This window comes from Liolophura sinensis, chromosome 8 (genome assembly GCF_032854445.1).
Source record: "Liolophura sinensis isolate JHLJ2023 chromosome 8, CUHK_Ljap_v2, whole genome shotgun sequence".
In the NCBI taxonomy this organism is placed as follows: domain Eukaryota; kingdom Metazoa; phylum Mollusca; class Polyplacophora; order Chitonida; family Chitonidae; genus Liolophura; species Liolophura sinensis.
In genome coordinates this window covers 43584045-43595068 of record NC_088302.1, presented here as the reverse complement: position 1 = coordinate 43595068, position 11024 = coordinate 43584045, and positions in this window count along the sequence as shown.

The window sequence follows — 11024 nt, the reverse complement described above, 5'->3', positions numbered from 1 at the left end:
CCCAAACGGATTTTTCTCGACCATTTTTCTCTTGTAACAAAGGAATACCACGTTAGAAGTATTCCAATAAATCGCCATCGCAAAGGTAGCAATGAATATTGGACTACACAGCTTGGACCTGAGTTTCTTTAGACGAAAATATTTCCATTGAAATGATAAAACAGTGGCACGCAGATAAGATGATGGTTTTATCCTGTTTCGTTAATATTTATAATGTAGATTCTCCAGCAACAACGTACACCTTCAATAAAACTTCCATTCTCGGGACTCTGTCATGAAATGTTCCCGAGACAGGTTATTTTTTAATCGCGCTTCCCGATACGATAAATATAATTCTAAGGATCTAGCTTTCTGGCAGCAAGAACGTCACTGGTCAGAATGTTGCTCGCTGGGCACGTTGTCCATCGAATTATGTTTATTTTTTATTTATTTGATTCGTGTTTTACGCCGTGCTCAAGAACATTTCACTTATAGGACGACGGCCAGCATTATGGCAGAAGAATGTCGGGCAGAACCCGGCAGAGCCACGACGATCCGTAGTTTGCTGAAAAACCTTCTCACGTACGGCCGGAGAGGAAGCCAGCGACAGCTGAACTTGAACTCACAGCGACGACATTGGTGAAAGCCATTAGATTATAAGCATATGTGTCATGTGTAGATCGTAGTATGTAATAATTTATATATGAACAATTACAAAAGAAAGCAGCATTACCTAGCTCCAAGCTTGCCATCTCTTAGCTGAATTAATACTCCCTTGCTCTTCAACATTCAGTTTTTCGAATCTCTGTAAAACACGAAAAATTAGGGGCTTATTTATAATTAATATTCCAACAAACCGCTAAACAGACTAATTAAGTTATGCTCAGTATGGTAACATTCATGTGGATGATTTATAATAATTATTTTATTTTTAACATAAATTTACTAACAAATACGAAGAGTATACCAGAAGTTCAACTTTAAAGGCATGTTTCGGTGGATATGTGTGCTATTTGGGCATGTTTAGATCATAATTTTGCAACTTTGGTCAAGAGGTGCGGTAGGACATAGTTGACTTATATAGGCTTAGATACTCTTCAAGACCAAAGACATCCCGGCACAAGTCGTTTTACTCTCGCAGACACGGCGGTGAAAACATGTGAAGCATGCTGGCTTCCTCTCCGGACGTATGCGTGGGAAGGTCTTTAGCAACCTGCGGATGGTTTCCTCGGGGCTCTGCAATGTTTCCTCCCACCATAATGCTGACGGGCGTCATATAAATGGAAATGTCTTGAGTACAATGTAAAACAGCAATCAAATAACAAATAAATAAATAATCCAAAAGTTCACGGTGAAAGCTTTGACATTGATGTTCACATTTTACATTTTGCTCTGCGGGTTGTCCTGTGCGCTCATAATGTCAGTGGCTCATCTCGCCATAATTCACCCGATCAGTCGCTGATAAGTATGGCTGGGTTCTCAATACTAGGCATACTTGGGGAATTCCCCACGACCTACGTAACAGCTGCGTCAGCCACTAAAACGCATGGGCTGTTTGTTGTATGAAGAATATTCACCCAGTGGCAGTGACCGGGCTAAATTAATTATAGCCTACTCTTTTCATTATGGTGACCAAATGATATATGTATACGAACGAAGTCGATGTAGCCATGAAAGTGACCATAGGGTCCGCTGTGATTTTAGATAAGACGAGCATACATCATTCCCACAGAATGTTTTTGTGCGTTTTGACCTACATACATGCACATAAGCCCCCTATATGTAGCCTAATATGTAAGATATCAAGCAGGCTTCTAAAGCTTGGCCTACTATGGAAGCCGGTTGCGGGCCACTCACGTTTTCTTGCTTTCGGCCTTAAAAGGCCGAAAAAACGAAAACGCCAAAGGACGAAGCGCGAAAACACTGGCTCAACCAGATCACGAAGAGAATCCAGAGTGTCGGAATAAGTATAAAAAGCAACCAGGACCAATTCTTTACAAATTAGGCACATATCTATAACGCTGGATGGCTTTTGTAAACAAAAAAGTGTATGTCGCTGTTTTCCCTTTAGACTATAGCTACTCAGGACCCTGAAATACAGGCAATAGTTTGGCATATGACACAGTCAGTTTTACCCTACACCCATTATTGCCGTAATACAACACAAACACGTGTGATGTTTATTTATCTATTTATTCATTTATTTGATTGCTGTTTTATGCCGTACTCAAGAATATTTCATCTATAGGACGAGGCCAGCATTATGGTGGGAGGAAACCGGGCATAATCCGGGGGAAACCCACGACCATCCGCAGGTTGGAGAGGTAGTCAGCATGAGTTGGTCTTGAACTCACAGCTAGGAACCGTACTGGTGGAAGGTTCCTGTGTCATGGCGCCTCGCTGGCCTGCTAACTTCCACGGCCACAGAGCAACGTGTTCCTAAAGGTGTCTGGTCTCACATTTAAGCATGGATTTGAAATTTTTATGTGCTTATACCAACAATTATAGTCTCGTAGGCATGTAGTCATTTCTCTATGTTTATTTCATAATCTATACCAACTTTTGTTCTATATGCCTTTCACTTAATTTTCGCTCTGTTTTTACTTTTGAGGATGCCCGCAAGTTAAGCATTTCCTGTGAAGTTGAAGTCTTAATTTACGGTATTCACATGTAGTGAAGACATTTTATTTAACAATGCAGCTGTGCAAAATGCCTAATCATAGCTATTTATAATCCTACCAGGACTATACCAGGTTCAAAAAAGAAATCTGCCAGGCCTATGTATGTAACTTTAAAAAATGTATATATATAACAATTACAAGTATGTACTTTCAGTTTGATCGCTCCAAGCAGTTCCCCCGTAACCCAATTACCCTGACACATTCACACTAGACTACTGGGTACAAATCGCAGGATTGACTCAAAACATTCACTTTATGCACCTATCGATACTCCCGTCCGGATTTGGGACTTTCACTCATTCACTAACACATTGATTATTTATTTATTCATTGATTTATTTGATTGGTGTTTAACGCCGTACTCAAGAATATTTCATTTATACGACCATGGCCAGCATTATGGTGGGCGGAAACCGGGAAGAGCCTGGGGGAAACCAACGACCATCCGCAGTTTGCTGGCAGACCTTTTCACGTAAGGCACATGGATTAAACGGCTTGGACACTGACTGGCTACACCAATATGGCTGACAAGTGACCTAACGGCACACTCCGTACAAGGCTACACACACTGCTGCGATAAAACAGACGGTATTTGGATTTTGCATTTATTTTTAATTTCGCTCAGTTAATACAACAATAAAATAGAAAGAATTTGAACGGTAAAAATGAAGACATCTACTAACGAGTTTCAATGGTATTAAATTATTGTTTTATTGAAATCCAAGAACCGCACTGTTTATGTTTAGAGTCTTAAAAAGATGACCCTTTTTACTTCTCAAATAACGAACAATAGCCTAAAGGGAAGGGGGACAAGGTCGAAAACCCGAAAATGCGAGGCAAAAACCCGTTAACACGCTGTAAAAATCGGAAAGTGCGAAGTTGTGCCAACTTCACTGCTTCGAAAGATGCACTCCGTACAAGGCTCAACTTTCGTGCTTCGCCCTTTCGCGTTTTCGCCCTTTTATTTATAAGGTCGAAAGTAAGAAAATGAGAGTGGCCACATCCTGCTTCCATAGCCTACAAAGGTAGATGTAAGCTAGAAAGTTTTAACAGATTTTGATGCTGAGGCGTATATAGGCCTACTTAGACTTTATCCCGGTATGAACGCCTATAGCTACCTCGAATTGTCTAGCACAAGGCGAGGAGGCAGGGTAGCAGAGCGCGGTCGCGAGGCTTCCATAGTACTCTTCTAGCATTAATATTACCATATCAGAATTTATACATACTCGCAACAGCAACGGCCTTGTAGGGTGATGAGATCATCCGGCTTCCATACCTACCAGCTTTAGCCTATTGTCCGTTCACTCTCTGTATAACATCACTTATACTTACAACCAAAATTGCATTTAGTCAGTGACACTTAACTCGACAAACTTTGCTAACTGACATTTTGATGCCCATACCATTGTAAGGAGAATGCAACAGGGTAGTACTTGTTCTCATTCATAATAGGCTGATAAACTCCATAAGCCTGTTTTCGCGAGGAAGGAGCGTTATTTTTGCTGACGTCAGAATTGGCCAAAAAGAAGTGGCATGCCGAGTAATGGACGTAGTCCAGTATGTATTAACACAGAGCCAAAGGTAATACTGCTAACGATTATGGTATCGGATTTTACACAGGGCCTCTAGCGGAATATGAGTCAAAAATGATTAAATGTCTGTCCTAGGAGCCACTCACCAACACGGTCACTGTGAGTTTAAATCCAACTCATGCTGACCTCCTCTTCGGTCGTACGTGGAAAGGTCTACCAGTAACCTTTTGATGGTCGTGGGTTTCCCCCGAACCCCAGTTTCCTCCCACCATAATGCTGGCCGCCTTGGTAGAAGCCCTAAGTAAATTATTTCCTGAGTACGGTGTAAAACACCAATTAAATAAATATATCAGTACAGTATTTAGAAGCCTACGTTACAAACAATTAGGCATTTGCATTCAGTGCTGGTAACAGATTAAGTTACCTAAGTAAAAGACGTTACCTTGTGTTGGTCCTAAATGTCATTGTTTTGAAGATGTGGATCGACTGCGATGAAAGCAAAACTGACGGGAAACCCTAAAACTAACTGGATTCACCCCACAAAATCTAGCGGGGATTCCCCTGCTAAGGTCCATGGGGATTCCCCTCCGCCGAGCGGAGTGTTGTGATTGTTGTGTTAAGCCTGATCATGGGAGCTCCATCAGACCATCATCGTCCTATCTCACTATTTTGTCATTTATTTATTTATTTGACTGGAGTTTTACGCGTGACCATGAGGTGCAGTGTTTACAAATGCAAAACAAGAACGGCATGTAGTTATACGGCTTAGTCCATGCAGTTTTTACGGTCTGCTGCAGAACAACCTGTTTTGAATTCATTCTCCACAACAAACCATTCTAATCTATCAGTTCTACCATTTACAAAAAAAAATGCTGAGCCAGACTAATACGCATAGGCCTGCCAACCGAATAGCCGATTTTGGTCCAACACCTCGCTCCCTCACCCAGTAGACATAGCTGCAGCACGTCGCTCCCTTGCTTAATAGACTTATAGCAAATCATTCCCTCTCTCTCAGTAGATTTATCGCTCCAGCATGTCGTTCCCTCGTCCATTAAACAGATATCTCCTCACCCACTAGACTTATGGCCCAGCACATCGTTCTCTCACCCAATGGACTTATGGCTTCAGCACATCCTTCCCTTGCCCAATAGACCTATCGCTCCAGCACATTGTTCCCTCGCCAAATAGATCTATCGCTCCAGCACATTGTTCTCTCGCCCAATAGACCTATCGCTCCAGCACATTGTTCCCTCGCCCAATAGACCTATTGCTCCAGCACATCGTTCTCTCATCAAGTAGACTTACCTCTCCGCCACATCATTCCCTTACGGGCCTAGCACATCGTTCTCTTGCCCAATGGACTTATCGCTTCAGTACACCATTCCCTCACCCAGTAGACTTATGGCTCCAGCAGATCGTTCCCTCACACAGTAGACTTATAGCTCCAGCAGATCGTTCCCTCACTAGACATCGATCTCTCACCAAGTAGACCTACCACTCCAGCACATCATTCCCTCACCCCTAGACTTATAGCTGCAGCACATTATTCCCTCCCCCTTCTGTCTCCAGCACATCGTTCCTTCACCCAACAGACTTATGGCTCCTGCACATCGTTGTCTCACCCAGCAGATTTATGACTCTAGCACATTGTTCCCGCACCCAGTACACTTATGGTTCCAGCACATCGTTCCCTCACCCGGTAGACTTATGGCTCCAGCACATCGTTCCCTCACCCGGTAGACTTATGGTTCCAGCACATCGTTCCCTCACCCGGTAGACTTATGGCTCCAGCACATCGTTCCCTCACCCGGTAGACTTATGGCCCCTGCACACCGTTCTCTCACCCAATAGACTTATGGCTCCAGCACATCGTTCTCTCACCCAATAGACTTATGGCTCCAGCACATCGTTCTCTCACCCAATAGACTTATGGCTCCAGCACATCGTTCTCTCACCCAATAGACTTATGGCTCCAGCACATCGTTCTCTCACCCAACACTTATGGCTCCTGCGCATCGTTCCCTCACCCAACAGACTTATGGCTCCAGCACATTATTCCCTCACCCAATAGACTTATAGCTGAAGCACATTATTCCCTCACCCAATAGGCTTGTAGCTGCAACACATTATTCCCTCGCCCAATAGACTTATAGCTGTAGCACATTATTCCCTCGCCCAATAGAGTTACAACTGCAGCACGTTAATCCCTCACACAGTAGACTTATTGCTGCAGCACATCGTTCTCTCACCCAACAGACTTATAGCTCCAGCACATCGTTACCTCACCCAGTAGACTTATGGCTGCAGCACATTATTCCGTCGCCCAGTAAGCTTATCGCCCCACCACATCTCTCCCTCGTTCCTTCGCGTTTGAATTAGTTCGGAAAGGTATAGGCATTTTTTTATACTCCTTTCGAGCGAAAGAGTTTGTTATGTAAATGAAGGGATTAAACAATGCAATTAAATCTTGATTGTAGTGCAAATCGACTTTTTGTTGGATTGAAAAAACGTCCTTTCTTCGCATCGACACCTTTGTGTAATGCATTCATATCCCTATTGCAGTGAGTGGGGTTAGTGAACCACATGCTCACTATCATTTGACACCAAATCGTGTCATGATGCTTTAATCAGTGTGCCGTATTTTTACAACCGCCATTCACACATTACATAGATCTTAAAAGCTTCAGGAAAATGAAGTTACTAACAAGATGTTCCTTGTTATGGATGTACAACTTTCAAGTTTATTAACACGTTTATTTGCTTTTTATAACGCTCAGTTAATAGCACTCGTGACAACAATAGTATTAAATAGAAGGCCTGATTTAAATATCGAAATATAAAACGAAACAGTAATGAAGAGTTCGACAGTCTTCTCAACTTCTCTTTAGATTCAGTATATCCTTAACCCTGATTAATTCTAGACATATAATTTCATTTAAAAAACTTATTTTTTTTCTATGTTTTTCCATGGAAATTTACTTACATTCAGTCTTAGTCGTTTCATCAGTAAGTAAAGACAAAAACGTTTCCTTTGTATCTAACGATATAGTGTAACAACAAGAGAACAGCTACGGACACGACACACAAGCACTTCACAACACTGCAGCAACAGAACAGCTACGGACACGACACTCAAACACTTCACAACACGGCGGCAACAGAAAAGCCACGGACACGACAAACAAACACTTCACAACACTGCAGCAACAGAACAGCTACGGATACGACAAACAAATACTTTACAACACAGCGGCAACAGAAAAGCCACGGACACGACACACAAACACTTCACAACACTGCAGCAACAGAACAGCTACGGACACGACAAACAAATACTTCACAACACTGCAGCAACAGAACAGCTAAGGATACGACACACAAGCACTTCACAACACTGCAGCAACAGAACAGCTACGGACACGACAAACAAACACTTCACAACACTGCAGCAACAGAACAGCTAAGGATAAGACACACAAGCACTTCACAACACTGCAGCAACAGAATAGCTACGGATACGACACACAAATACTTCACAACACTGCAGCAACAGAAAAGCCACGGACACGACAAACAAACACTTCACAACACTGCAGCAACAGAACTGCTACGGACACGACACACAAACACTTCACAACACTGCAGCAACAGAACAGCTACGGACACGACATACAAACACTTCACAACACTGCAGCAACAGAACAGCTACGGATACGACACACAAATACTTCACAACACTGCAGCAACAGAAAAGCCACGGACACGACAAACAAACACTTCACAACACTGCAGCAACAGAACAGCTACGGACACGACAAACAAACACTTCACAACACTGCAGCAACAGAACAGCTATGGACACGACACACAAACACTTCACAACACTGCAGCAACAGAACAGCTACGGACACGACACTCAAACACTTCACAACACTGCAGCAACAGAACTGCTACGGACACGACACACAAACACTTCACAACACTGCAGCAAGAGAACAGCTACGGACACGACACACAGACACTTCACAACACTGCAGCAACAGAACAGCTACGTACACGACACACAAGCACTTCACAACACTGCAGCAACAGAACAGCTACGAACACGACACACAAACGCTTCACAGCACTGCAGCAACAGAACAGCTACGGACACGACACACAGACACTTCACAACACTGCAGCAACAGAACAGCTACGGACACGACACTCAAACACTTCACAACACTGCAGCAACAGAACAGCTACGGACAAAACACACAACCACTTCAAAACTCTAACATAGTTATTTCATGGAGTCTCGATCTCGTCGCATCATGAATGAATCAGTGGAATATTTTATACGTATATTTTGGAAGAGGCGTGGTCTGCGTGGATGCTGGCACAATTCGCTTACAGGATAGTGATGAGCTGCCTTCCCCTTAAAGATTATAACTCCTCCCCTCGAAGATTATAATCTGCAATGATCACGTGACTTATTTATCAGGCAACCGAGGTATATTGACAAACCAAATGAATAGTTTAAGAAGTCTCAAGTTTAAATTCTGAACCAGAAACCTGAATAATTTGCTTCTTTGTAATATTTGTCTCCAAAGTGTATGGCTTGGAAAGAGGCACTAAGAGAACATAAAAGTGCAGAAGAACACTAAGTACAGAAAGAAAGCCCCGTGGATCCAGACGTTACAATAGATATTCCTTTACGAGCTATAATGCACGGTCCAAGACTAATGTACATAAACCGCCAAAGAACTGAGAAAGTATGCCAAGTGAGAAGTTAAAATGAACTGTTGTCAAGAGAAGTAGTGTACAGTTTTCAATAATGGTATGAAGACTCGAGGCGTTCAGAAGCGATCTTTAACTTCTATCAACATTTCGAATCACTTTAAAATTACTATTTCTTACGTAACAAGGTCAAAATATGGTTTGACAACTAAAATTCAAGGGCTGTGAAATGGGTCTATTGCTCTTCTTCTATTTTTATTTTTGTTGTAACCATTGACCAGTTGTCTTCAGTATAACCCATCATTCTTCTCCACCCACAAAGGGCCTATCGGTTATTCCGTATATAATGGAGGACCCGGCCTCACCCCATGATGTCATGACTTTAAAGAGAATGCATTGCACAAGTACGTTATATTATTATACACTGTAGGATTGTAGACATTTTTCCCGAATTTTTTTTTTTTTTTTTTTTTTTTTTGCAACTAAGTCGTTACCATTTCTATTTGTTCAGTTAGCGTGAGCATGAAAATCTTCATCACTGCTGTATGTGGCAGCATATCGTAATACAATACACGTTTTGGTCCTTAGATTGTACAGTTGTATTCCAACAGTACAAAGATGTAAAAAGTCACATAAAATGCATGTACAATCTGTCAACCTTTTTTTCGATCTTTTCAGGTTAATATCCAAATGTTAATCACATATAGCAAATGTAATCAACGCCTCATTCCATCATTTAACCGATAGCTTCTTCAACGGACCATGAAAACGGACCAAGAGAGGGAGTACCGGGTAAGCCTCCCGCAGTACACATTTTTTTTTAAATACTCAACACTTCACTGTTTTGGGTCCCCAGCAGTACAACTGGAAAGTGTAAAGTTGATTGAGTGAAGTGGGTTGAGAAAATCGAAAGACATACGTGTGCATACATGTATATAGACCTATCCGTACCTGTACAGAGATTCTTGTAGTCACATATAGGACTTAAAGTAGATGTATGTACCTGTTTACTGCCCAGAATTACATTTATTTATTACACCTCAACCAGTAGGCCTTTTACATTTATTCCAATAACTCATTTACTGACATCTGTACCTTTTCATTTTGTGCCGATAGAAGGGGTTGCAGTATTGTTTCATTCTATGTTAACTTGCCTAATGCGACTGTCGAAACATTTCTGTATACACGAACAACGGCCGTTTTGTGATCAAAACACGGTACACTTGTTACGCAAAATCCAAATGTAGGCCTACATTAGAAGACAAAAATGTATTATTTGTTCTTTATTTACTGGCAATACATAGTATAAACCTTAAGTGTTTCTTAAGCTGTTCCTGTGATCGTTGTATTTCACTAACAATCGGTGTAGAAATAAAACCATATACTGGAAGCAATATTTGGATGATTTAATGAAATACAGTATCAGAACTTGATGTATTGTAACCCAAATGACCATTTTTTCAGCCCTTGTCACATCTTCATGGCAAACATTAGACAGTGTCACAAAATACAAAGATCACATTACCCCTTCTCCGACTGGGGGTAGTGGTACACGAGCTTTCCTGTAACCTTCAGTCTCCGAAAACTAACACGTCGTGGAGAGCGTCGCACGCGTAAAAACACGTTGGAGATCTTCTTTCGATTTTGACAGGACTGCTTTAAATCTTGCATATACGCTATAGCTTTCATGAAGGCATACACACAAATCGTCATGCGTATTCAGTACGCTATGTTTCAGTTTTAGAAGCCTACCATCTAAGTTTTAAGTGCATTTACGCCTGCACGCCCTTTATCTGTAGTACTGGGGTCAAGGTCAAATGGCATAGCCGCCGACTGATAACTTCCACATTCCTTATTTTCACCATTTTAATTACTAACAAAGCACTCGATTGCCGTAAGGTAGACCTAAATATTATCAGGAGCTGTTAAATACATGAACGTAGGCCACCTTATACGGTGTAAATCTGTTCGCTACATACGCTATCACAAGCAAACAAGACATCGATTGATATGTGACATTTACCGCCATGATCCCCAGGATAGCACAAGCTTATTCGACAATCTTTCGTGACAAGAAACTTAACGAACAATAAACGAAAGCATGACTCCA